This window comes from Bubalus bubalis, chromosome 11 (assembly GCF_019923935.1).
Source record: "Bubalus bubalis isolate 160015118507 breed Murrah chromosome 11, NDDB_SH_1, whole genome shotgun sequence".
NCBI lineage: Eukaryota > Metazoa > Chordata > Mammalia > Artiodactyla > Bovidae > Bubalus > Bubalus bubalis.
In genome coordinates, this window is record NC_059167.1 from 24,197,511 (window position 1) to 24,207,320 (window position 9,810).

Below are 9,810 nucleotides of genomic sequence, written 5' to 3' on the forward strand. Positions count from 1 at the left end.
CTGATAAGACTTTGCAACAGCTTCTGCTTACGCTTGAAGGGAAAAATGGAGAACATGGGACAAGAAAACAATTTCTGGGAGTCCAGAGACAGGTAATAACAGAGCTAACAAGCCACACAACAGAGCAATGAAATGAGTACTAAAAAGATAACCCATCTGGTACATGAGATCCAACCCCAGTCCTGCCACTAACTACTGGCGCAAAATTAACCCAACAGCCATGTATCTCTGCCTCTGATCTGCCAAAAAGCACTGACTTTTTTTTTTCTTTGGAGGAGCGAAGGGAGTTAAAATTTCAAATCCAGCTCTATCTGGACAGAAATTCAGAAAGAAAGAAAAACTTTCTGAAGCATCCCTTATGTCCCAAACATTAAACAAAAATGAGCACCTAAATTTAAGTACTTTTAAAGTACAACCAAATCCTAGCAGAGCACCCAGTTCAGTTCACTCACAGGAGTCAGTCAATTAACTTAAATATATACAATCTTACAGGCACTTCTGAAGCACTCAAAATACAGAAAACCTACTTCTTAGGTCATATCAAAATAAGGCATTTTAAGTGACATTATCAAACATTTTTTGTGACAATGTAAAATTCTCAAAACAAGAAATTATATTTTAACACAAACTCTCAATTTTTTCATGTGAAGTTTCTGATACTACTGTGAAGGCAAACAGTTACAACTTACATGTCCAATAAGCATAATTCAAAAGATATTTAGCTAGAAATATAAATACAATCGTAATTTCTAATATTTGGACAACTACACACTGTAAAATAACATAAAATGGCGTGGTGGTGGGAGCAAATCTTCTTAAGTATCTGCTACATGTCAGAATATTTTGTTCAGTACCTTCCATACCCTATTTTATCTTTTCAGTCATCTTCCTAGATGGCCACCTGTTAAAGATAAGGAAAATGAAGGCGTGGCTGGGAATTACAGCACTGAATAACCTTCCAACTCAGCTGATCTTAAAGTCTTTCTGCTACATTACTGTAATTATTTTCATTTTTCCTGCTGACTTTTGCCCAAAATCAAAATAGGCAAACTAAGCCCACAGGCCAAATAAGGCATACCTTGTTTTTGTAAACAAAGTTTTGCTGGAACACAGATTCCTTTGGCCATCTTAGCACTGTACAGCAGAGCTGGACACCTGCAACAGAACTGGGACAATCTGCGAAGCTTACAATAGTTACTACCTGGCCTTTTACAGAAATTTGCCAACCCCTGCCTTAAAGTATCAAAAATGCAAAGAACCTCAGAGGCCTCAAAACTTCAATGTTTAGCTTCTTTGAGACAACTATTAACTTAAGAAAGAAGGAACTTCAAAATTACATGAGAGAAATTGCTTGAAACTTTATGTTTAAAGCATAATAAGCTCAAATTTATAAAAGTGATAAAATTTAATAGCTTGATTATGAAGTTACTGAACCCTTGTTATTTGTTTTGAAGAGAAGATGATACCCGTTTCAGATCTCAGTACCCTCACCAGGGATGGAACCTGTGCCTCCTCCTGCAGGGGGAGTGCAGAGTCCTAGCCTGCCAGGGAATTCCCCAAGAAACCTTATTCTTAACAATTAAAGTGTCTTCTGTAGTAGAAAGTGATGGAGGAAAAACTTCACAATTCACCATATTAAAACATATTTAATAAACATGTATCTTTTTACTATGTACCTACATTTTTTCATGAAGAACATCTTCAGTATAGCAAAACAGAGCCTGGTATTTTAAGTAGTTTATACTTCACTTCACACTTTTTAATACATTCACTGAATTCCTTACACTTGGATCAAACCAAACATTTATGTGATTACTCAAGGGTCTAGTTGATTTTCTTGTGTTGAAGGAGCTTTCTCCACCCCTGCCACCCCCCTGGTATGTGACATTCCCATTGCTTTCATTCCAAGTAAAAAATCTCCCAATTAAATCATTTTATCTTCATTCAAAATATACTTCACTATCCAAATACACTTAAACAATTTGCTTAAATTAAGCCAGCGTGAGGAAATGCTTGATTACAGTGTTACAAACATTTTCTTTCTTCATTTAGTAATCTGAAACAGGAGTCCCATAGTGGTAAAGTACAGTCTATAAACTCCAGTATAGATGGATCAAGAAGTCCTACAACATATGAAATGTACACAACTGTTAATGAATACCTTGACTTTGATGACTTTATAAACACTTTCATAAAATCTTATATTCAGTTTCCTTTTTAAGAAAAATGTCAAATCAAAGGAAAATAACCCAAAATTATTTAGTTTGCAACAACTCTGGAGTTATTCCCAGAAACACACAAGGCCACGTCAACACTGAAAAATTAATCAGTGTAATTCACTGTATTAACAGATTTAAAAAATTCAAATGGTCACCTCAATAGATGCAGAAAGGCATGACAAAATTCAACATCTATTCATGATTAAAAACGCAAACAACCCCCCTCAAACTCTCAGCAACCTCAGAAGGAAATTTCCTTAATATGACTTACAAAACCTACAAAATTACTTACATCTAGCATTATACTTTGAAGGTGAGACTGAATGCTCTAAGATTGTGAACAAGGTAAGGATGTTCCCTTTCAACCCTATTGGAAGTCCTAGACGCTGCAAAAAGTCAAGAAAAAAAAGACATACAGGAAAGGTAGGTAGGTTTCTCTATTCATAAATGACGTGACTGCCTCCTTAGACAAATTCCAAGATATCTACAGGAAAAAGCTCCTAGAAATTATGAGTTTAATAAAAACTCAAAATACAAAGGCAACATATAAAAATTGATTGCATTTCCACATACTAGCAATGGTCAACTGGAAAGACAAGGTTTTAAAAATGACATTTGCATCAGGACTAAAAAACTGAAATACTTAGGTAGAGAACTAATAAAACATTTGCAGGATCTACATGTTGAAAACTATGAAACATTCATGAAATAAATTAAAGACCTAAATAGAGAGAAACATCATGTTCATGGATTGGAAGACTCTATTTTGTTAAGATGTCAATTATCAAATTAATCTACAACAACTTCAAAATCCTCAGTTCAGTTCAGTCGCTCAGTCATGTCCGACTCTTTGTGACCCCATGGACTGCAGCACGCCAGGCCTCCCTGTCCCTCACCAACTCCCAGAGTTTACTCAGACTCATGTCCATTGAGTCAGTGATGCCATCCAATCATCTCATTCTCTGTTGTCCCCTTCTCTTGCCTTCAGTCTTTCCCAGCATCAGGGTCTTTTCAAATGAGTGAGATCTTCGCATCAGGTGGCCAAGGAATCGGAGTTTCAGCTTCAGCATCAGTCCTTCCAATGAGTATTCAGGACTGATTTCCTTTAGGATGGATTGGTTGTATCTCCTTGCAGTCCAATGGACTCTCAAGAGTCTTTTCGAACACCACAGTTCCAAAGCATCAACTCTTTGGCACTCAGCTTACTTTATGGTCCAACTCTCACATCCATACATGACTACTGGAAAAACCATAGCTTTGACTAGATGGACCTTTGTTGGCAAAGCAGTGTCTCTGCTTTTTAACATGCTGTCTAGGTTGGTCATAACTTTTCTTCCAAGGAGCAAGCATCTTTTAATTTCATGGCTGCAGTCACCATCTCCAGTGATTTTGGAGCCCACAAAAATAAAGTCTGACACTGTTTCCCCATCTATTTGCCATGAAATGATGGGACCAGATGCCGTGATCTTAGTTTTGTGAATGCTGAGTTTTAAGCCAACTTTTTCACTCTCATCTTTCACTTTCATCAAGAGGCTCTTTAGTTCTTCTTCACTTTCTGCCATAAGGGTGGTATCATCTCCATATCTGAGGTTATTGATGTTTCTCCTAGCAATCTTCATTCCAGCTTGTGCTTCATCCAGCCCAGAGTTTCTCATGATGTACTCTACATATGTTAAATATGCAGAGTGACAATATACAGCCTTGACATACTCCTTTCCCTATTTGCAGCCAGTCTGTTGTTCCATGTCCAGTTCTAACTGTTGCTTCCTGACCCGCACACAGGTTTCTCAAGAGACAGGACAGGTGGTCTGGTATTCCCATCTCTTTCAGAATTTTCCACAGTTTCTTGTGAGCCACACAGTCAAAGGCTTTGGCATAGTCAAGAAAGCAGAAAGAGATGTTTTTCTGGAACTCTCTTGCTTTTTCCATGATCCAGCAGATGTTGGCAATTTGATCTCTGGTTCCTCTGCCTTTTCTAAAACCAGCTTGAACATCTGGAAGTTCACAGAATTTATATATATTTATAGTAATAAGCTGATTATAAAATTTAGACAAAAGTACTAAAATAGCTAAAACATTTTGAAAAAAAAAAAAAAGTTGGAGAACTCACATTACCTGATTTCAAGACTTAATTTTAAACCTATATTAATCAAGACACTGTGATACTGGTGGAAAAAAAAAAGCCAAATACAACAATGGAAAACAGAGGAGGCTAGAAAGAAACCCACACAAATGTAGTCAAATGGTTTTTGATCAAGAAACAAAGACAATTCAATGGAGAATAGTCTTTTTAACAAACAGACATGGAACAACTGGACAAATAGGTGAAACTCAACTTACAGCTGTACACAAAAAGTAACTCAAAAGTATAACACAGATCTAAAGGTAAAATATATAATTTATAGAAGAAGACATAGGAGAAAATCTTTGTGATCTTGGTTTGGCAAAGAGTTCTTATATACAGTACCAAAACTAAGACTCATAAAAGAAAATACTGATACTGTGCACTTAACCAAAATTTAAAACTTCTGTACTTCAAAAGACACAGCTGAGAAGGAAGGAAAAAGCAGGCCACAGACTAGAAGAAAATCTCTGCAAACCACATATCTGACAAAGGACTAGGAAAAAATCAGACAATAAGAAAATTCAATTTAAAAATGGAAAAAGATTTGAAACTTGGACACTTCATCAAAGATATGCAGATGGCAAGTAAGCACTGAAGTGATGCTCATCATCAATATTCACGAGAAAAATTCAAATAAAAACCACAATGAAATACTGCTATATATATATATACCTATTACAATGACTAAAATTAAAAAGAGTGATCATACTAAGTGTTGATGAGGACGTAAAGGAACTAGAATACTCATACACCATCACTGAGAATATAATTCAGCCTCTTTGGAAAATGTGTTTTTGAGTGTATAGTTTCCTACACTACTGTGACAAGTTGCCACAAATTTAGTGGCTTAAAACAACATAAACTTATTATTTTACAGTTCTGTAGGTTAAATATCTGACACAGGTCTCTCTGGGTGAAAATCAAGTTGTTGGCAGAACTCCATTCTTTTCCATGAGGTCTAAAGATTAATCCATTTCCTGGCCTTATCAAGAGACTGTATTTCTTAGCTTATGCCCCAAATTCTCCAACCTCAAAATCAAGAACTCTGCTTCTCTCTGTCCCTGCTCCCACTGTTACATCTTTCTACCTTCTCTTCCCCTTTTAAGAACCTTTGTGATACTCTAGGCAGCACCTGGATAACCTCAGGATAAACTCTATTTTAAAGTCAGTTGATTAATTCCAGCTACAACTTTAATTCACTTTTGTCATGTAATCTAATTTATTCACAGTTTCCAAGGAGCAGAACATCTTGGGCCACTATTCTACCTAACACATATTTTTAAAGTTAAACATACACTTCCCACATGACCCAGAAATTTCACTTGGAGGTGCTTATCCAAGAGAAATGAAGGCTTGTGTTCACATAAAAACTGCTAACAAAGATATATAGCAGCTTTATTCATAGTTCAAACAAAAAACTCAAATGTCTTTCAACTGGTAGATGGATAAATTGTGATGCATCCATACACTGGAATACTACATTCAGCAACATAAAGAACTGCTAACACACTCAACATCAAGAAACACTCCAAAGTATTACACTAAATTAAAGAAACCAGACTCAAGAGGCTAAACACTATATAATTCCATTACCTGATATTCTAGAAAAGACAAATTACAAGGAAAGACAATAATCAATATCAGTTGCCAGCAGTTAAAGACTATAAAAGAGCAGCTCAAGGGAATTTCAGGGGCTGAACTGTTACTGGGTGTCTCAATTTTGGTAGTTGCATAGCTCTATGTATCTGTCAAAATAACTGTACAACAAAAAGAGTTAATTTCACTTCACCAAAATTAAGAATAAAGTTAAAACCTTTGTGAAAGAAGGAAAATAATTATATCATTTCTCACCCATCAGACTGGCACAAATTAAAAAATCTGATGCCAATCTGGCAATTCTAAACGTGGATAAGGGTGACTCATATACTGTTGGCAGGTCTGTAAATTGTTACAACTTTAGAGTATTATTTGGCAGCGGGCAAAGTTGAAAATGCACATCAACCTATGGCCTAGGAATTCATTCCAGAGAAAACTTGACAAATGTGTTCAAGGAGATACACATACGGATGTTCACTAAACATTGTCTGAAATACTGAAAAACTGAGAATAATCCTTCAGTCAAGAAATGAATTAATTGTGGTTAGTGGTTATTTTAAAAAGAAAAAGAAAAAATGCATAAGGGAAAAAATTCAACTCTGCTGGCTCCATATATGATTTTTCAGAAGAGTTTAACTTATCATAAGGCAAGCATTTTAGCATTTAGTTCCAACTCTGCTGCTAACTAATCTATCTGCATACCTCACTTTCTTTTTCTTGGAAAATGAAGAGGTTAGACTATACAAAGACTAAAGATTATTTCCAACTCAACAAGGATACTGATACGAAAAAAGGGCCAAATTTCTTGTATGTCTGTGATGAGCTTTTTAATCATATAATAATCATTCAGAAAGAGCATATAAACTTCTAAACTCACCCTACTAACTTGATGGTGGTGGTTTAGTCACTAAGTCGTGTCCAGCTCTTGCAGCCTGCCAGGCAGAGCTCCTGGGATTCTCCAGGCAAGAATACTGGAGTGGGTAGCCATTTCCTTCTCCAGAGGATCTTCCTGACCCAGGAATCAAACCCAGGTCTCCTGCACTCCAGGCAGATTCTTTATGGATAGAGCTAAGAGGGAAAGTTCTACTACTACCTTGGGCAACCCTCAAGTAAAATTTGCATATCCTTTTGTAGTTTATCATTCTAAAATACGTAAATATTAATGAGTCAATCTTCTCAAGTTCAAGTCTGTGTGGCCAGAAGTCATTCAACTACTTGGCAAGTTTACTTGACTTTAACAAAGATAAAATGATGAATTTCTTCCTGTATTTTTTTTGCCTGTTTCATCTACAGAATTCCTACACTATAATAGCTTCCGCTTGCTACAATAGTATAAAAAGCCTTTTAAAACCTGTAACATGCAAATCTACAGAAATCTAGTAAATAGTAGTCTACTATCCAAAAGAGCTTATTTAACAATTTCATTATCCCAATACTTACACTTCAAAGACACCAATAACCAGCATGCCACTTGTTCCTATTGAAGAATTTATTAGGTTATTAATTTCTGGTATAATCCAAAAGCGTAACTAGAACACTATCATTAACACGTAACACTTTTAAAAAACACAAATATTAACACCTTTCACCTTGTCATTAAAATCGAAATTTCAAAACGTTTGTTCCAAGGGCTTGCCAAATCTAAATTTTCACAATTCTAAACGAGAACGGAGACAAAACACACACTATGTACTACTTCTAAAAACCTCCTAGGTATGAGATTTTAATTTGAACGTCAACTGCCAAGAAAAACCTTTCGACTGAAACCTAAATTCTGAACATCTTACAGTATGTCAATCAACTAGACAGAAGGTGAGTTATTATCATTAGGAAGTTACATAATTTGCACCCAAGAATGTTTAAACCCTCTCGTTAAACGCAGCTGACAACAATTTACAGGCTTCCAACTTCAACCTGAAAACTTAAATTACCAGAAACCATGAACGGGATTAGGCTTTTCTTTAAAAATGGTTACGAGGAAGTAAGAACTGTTTGTTTCAAGACTGTAGCGAGGAGCCGAATACCAGCAGCTGAGTCAGGCAGAGAAACGACGACTACATTCCGTCTACCAGAGGAAAGTGTTCTGTGTTCTTCGCCCCGCCAAGATCCCGGACCCGGCCTGGAGCGAGTCCGGAGAGTTGCGAACTCCGAGGCGCGGGCGCAGAGGGCAGGCGCCTCCCTGCACCTCGGGCCGGGAGACCCGCCGTGGTGGGTCGTTAGCCAAGGCAGAGGAAGCGGGCACCGCCAGGCAGCGTTCCTCCGAGGGACAAAGGTTGAGCTGACACCCTCCACTGCCGGCCGGGCTCCCGCTGCCTGGAGCAGCCCGCGGAGCAGCCCGGGGTCCCGCCCTGGCCCGCGCATGGGGGAGGGGGTGAGAGCGGCCGCACCTCCCCCAGCCGCTCGCGGGGACCTGTTGATTAAGACCGCCACACCGAGCCGCCGCCGGTCAGCCTCTTACCTCCGCGCCACGGCGGCCGCCGCTCCTCCCGCCCCGGCCTCCTCTAAACACTGCAGAAACGACAGCTTCCCAGCGGCACTTAAAATACCGGATAAAGAATCCAGAAACTCGCGATTCCCTACCTCACAATCTTAAATCCCCGCCCCCGCCCCACCGCCAGTCGCCGCCGTCGCCGCCAGTGACTCCACCTCAAGACCGCGCAAGACCGCGCACGCGCTCCCGGGACTCTGGCGCAGTGGGCGCGCCTATCCCAGCCGCTCCTCTGCACGCCTGCCCGCTGTTTGGCAGAGAGGCTCGCGCGATTCGCCCAATCCCGAGCCGGTGCGGAGAACGGGCCCTCTCATTGGTCCGCTCTGCAGCTCCCGAGGGGCCGGCCGCGCGCGCACTCGCGCGCCTCAAGTGGAAAACGCGAAGTGTTTCGGGATTTCAGGCGCGCAGGAACTGCTTTTGGCTTGAGCTCACTGTCCAGGTTATGTGAGGACGTGAAGTTTCGCTAAGACGCAGTGGGCGGGCTCACGGTCTACAGACATTTCTTATCTCCCTGAATGTCCGTCAGCTACTGAAGAAAATCTGGTTTCCCTTGAGGCTACTCGTCATGTCCTGTGAAGCACGTCACACAATCTAACATTTGTGTAAAAAAGAAACATGGCATACCCGAACACCTGGATGCGTTTGGTGTCCCACGAAAGAATTCTCTGCTACCATGGAAGACTTCACAAAGCTAGCAGCTAGGACCGAATTCTGAAAACCAGACAGGAAGGATGCCACAGAAGAGGGCCACAGCTGTTGCACAAAACTCAAGTACCTGGGCCAATCCACATCCAGTGCAAGGAAATCCACATGAACAGTCTTCAAGATTCCCTGAAAACTGTTAGCCATATCCAGAAAGGAAAGGAAACAAAAAATGTGTGTGTGTGTGAGAAGAGATCGATTTCCTTTTCTAAGTTGTTAAATACGGAAATAAGTAATAATTCAAGAAACTTCCTTTAGTTCCTCGATGAGTTTTTGTTTGTTTTCTTTTTAGCTCGGGGTTTCTCAACTTCAGCGGTATTGACATTTGGGCCAAATAATTCTTTGGGGGCTGTCCTGTGCAACCCACTCCAATATTCTTGCCTGGAAAATCCCATAGACGGAGAAGCCTGGTGGACTACAGTCCACGGGGTCGCAAAGAGTCGGACACGATTGAGTGACTTCACTTTCTTTCTGTGCAATCTAGGATGTGTAGCAGCATCCCCGCCTAGTCTCTTACCCGCTGGATACCGACAGCACCACCATCCCTATTTGTGACCATCAGAGATGTCTCTAGACGTTGTCAAAGATGTTCTGGGGGACAAACTCACCTCCAGTTAGAATCACTGATGTAGCTTTTCAAAGAAATGGCCTCCTTAGAAAGTAGTCTCTCTTTACCCATC

At 39.7% G+C, this 9,810-nt stretch overlaps 1 protein-coding gene across 6 annotated transcripts in view; it reads right to left on the reverse strand.

The window, feature by feature from the left end:
• The window catches only part of PALS1 (protein associated with LIN7 1, MAGUK p55 family member), a 78,982-nt gene extending 70,410 nt beyond the window's left edge, over window positions 1–8,572 (reverse strand). For 3 of the 6 annotated variants that reach the window (XM_006041813.4, XM_044924822.1, XM_025295328.3), the window contains exon 1: window positions 8,399–8,571. The gene's annotated coding sequence lies outside the window, so the exon portion shown is untranslated. Of the gene's footprint in view, window positions 1–7,380; window positions 7,404–8,398 lie in introns of those variants that run through there. The other 3 variants (XM_006041815.4, XM_025295327.3, XM_044924821.2) reach the window with 3 other exon arrangements.
• Between the last annotated feature and the right edge of the window lie 1,238 nt (window positions 8,573–9,810).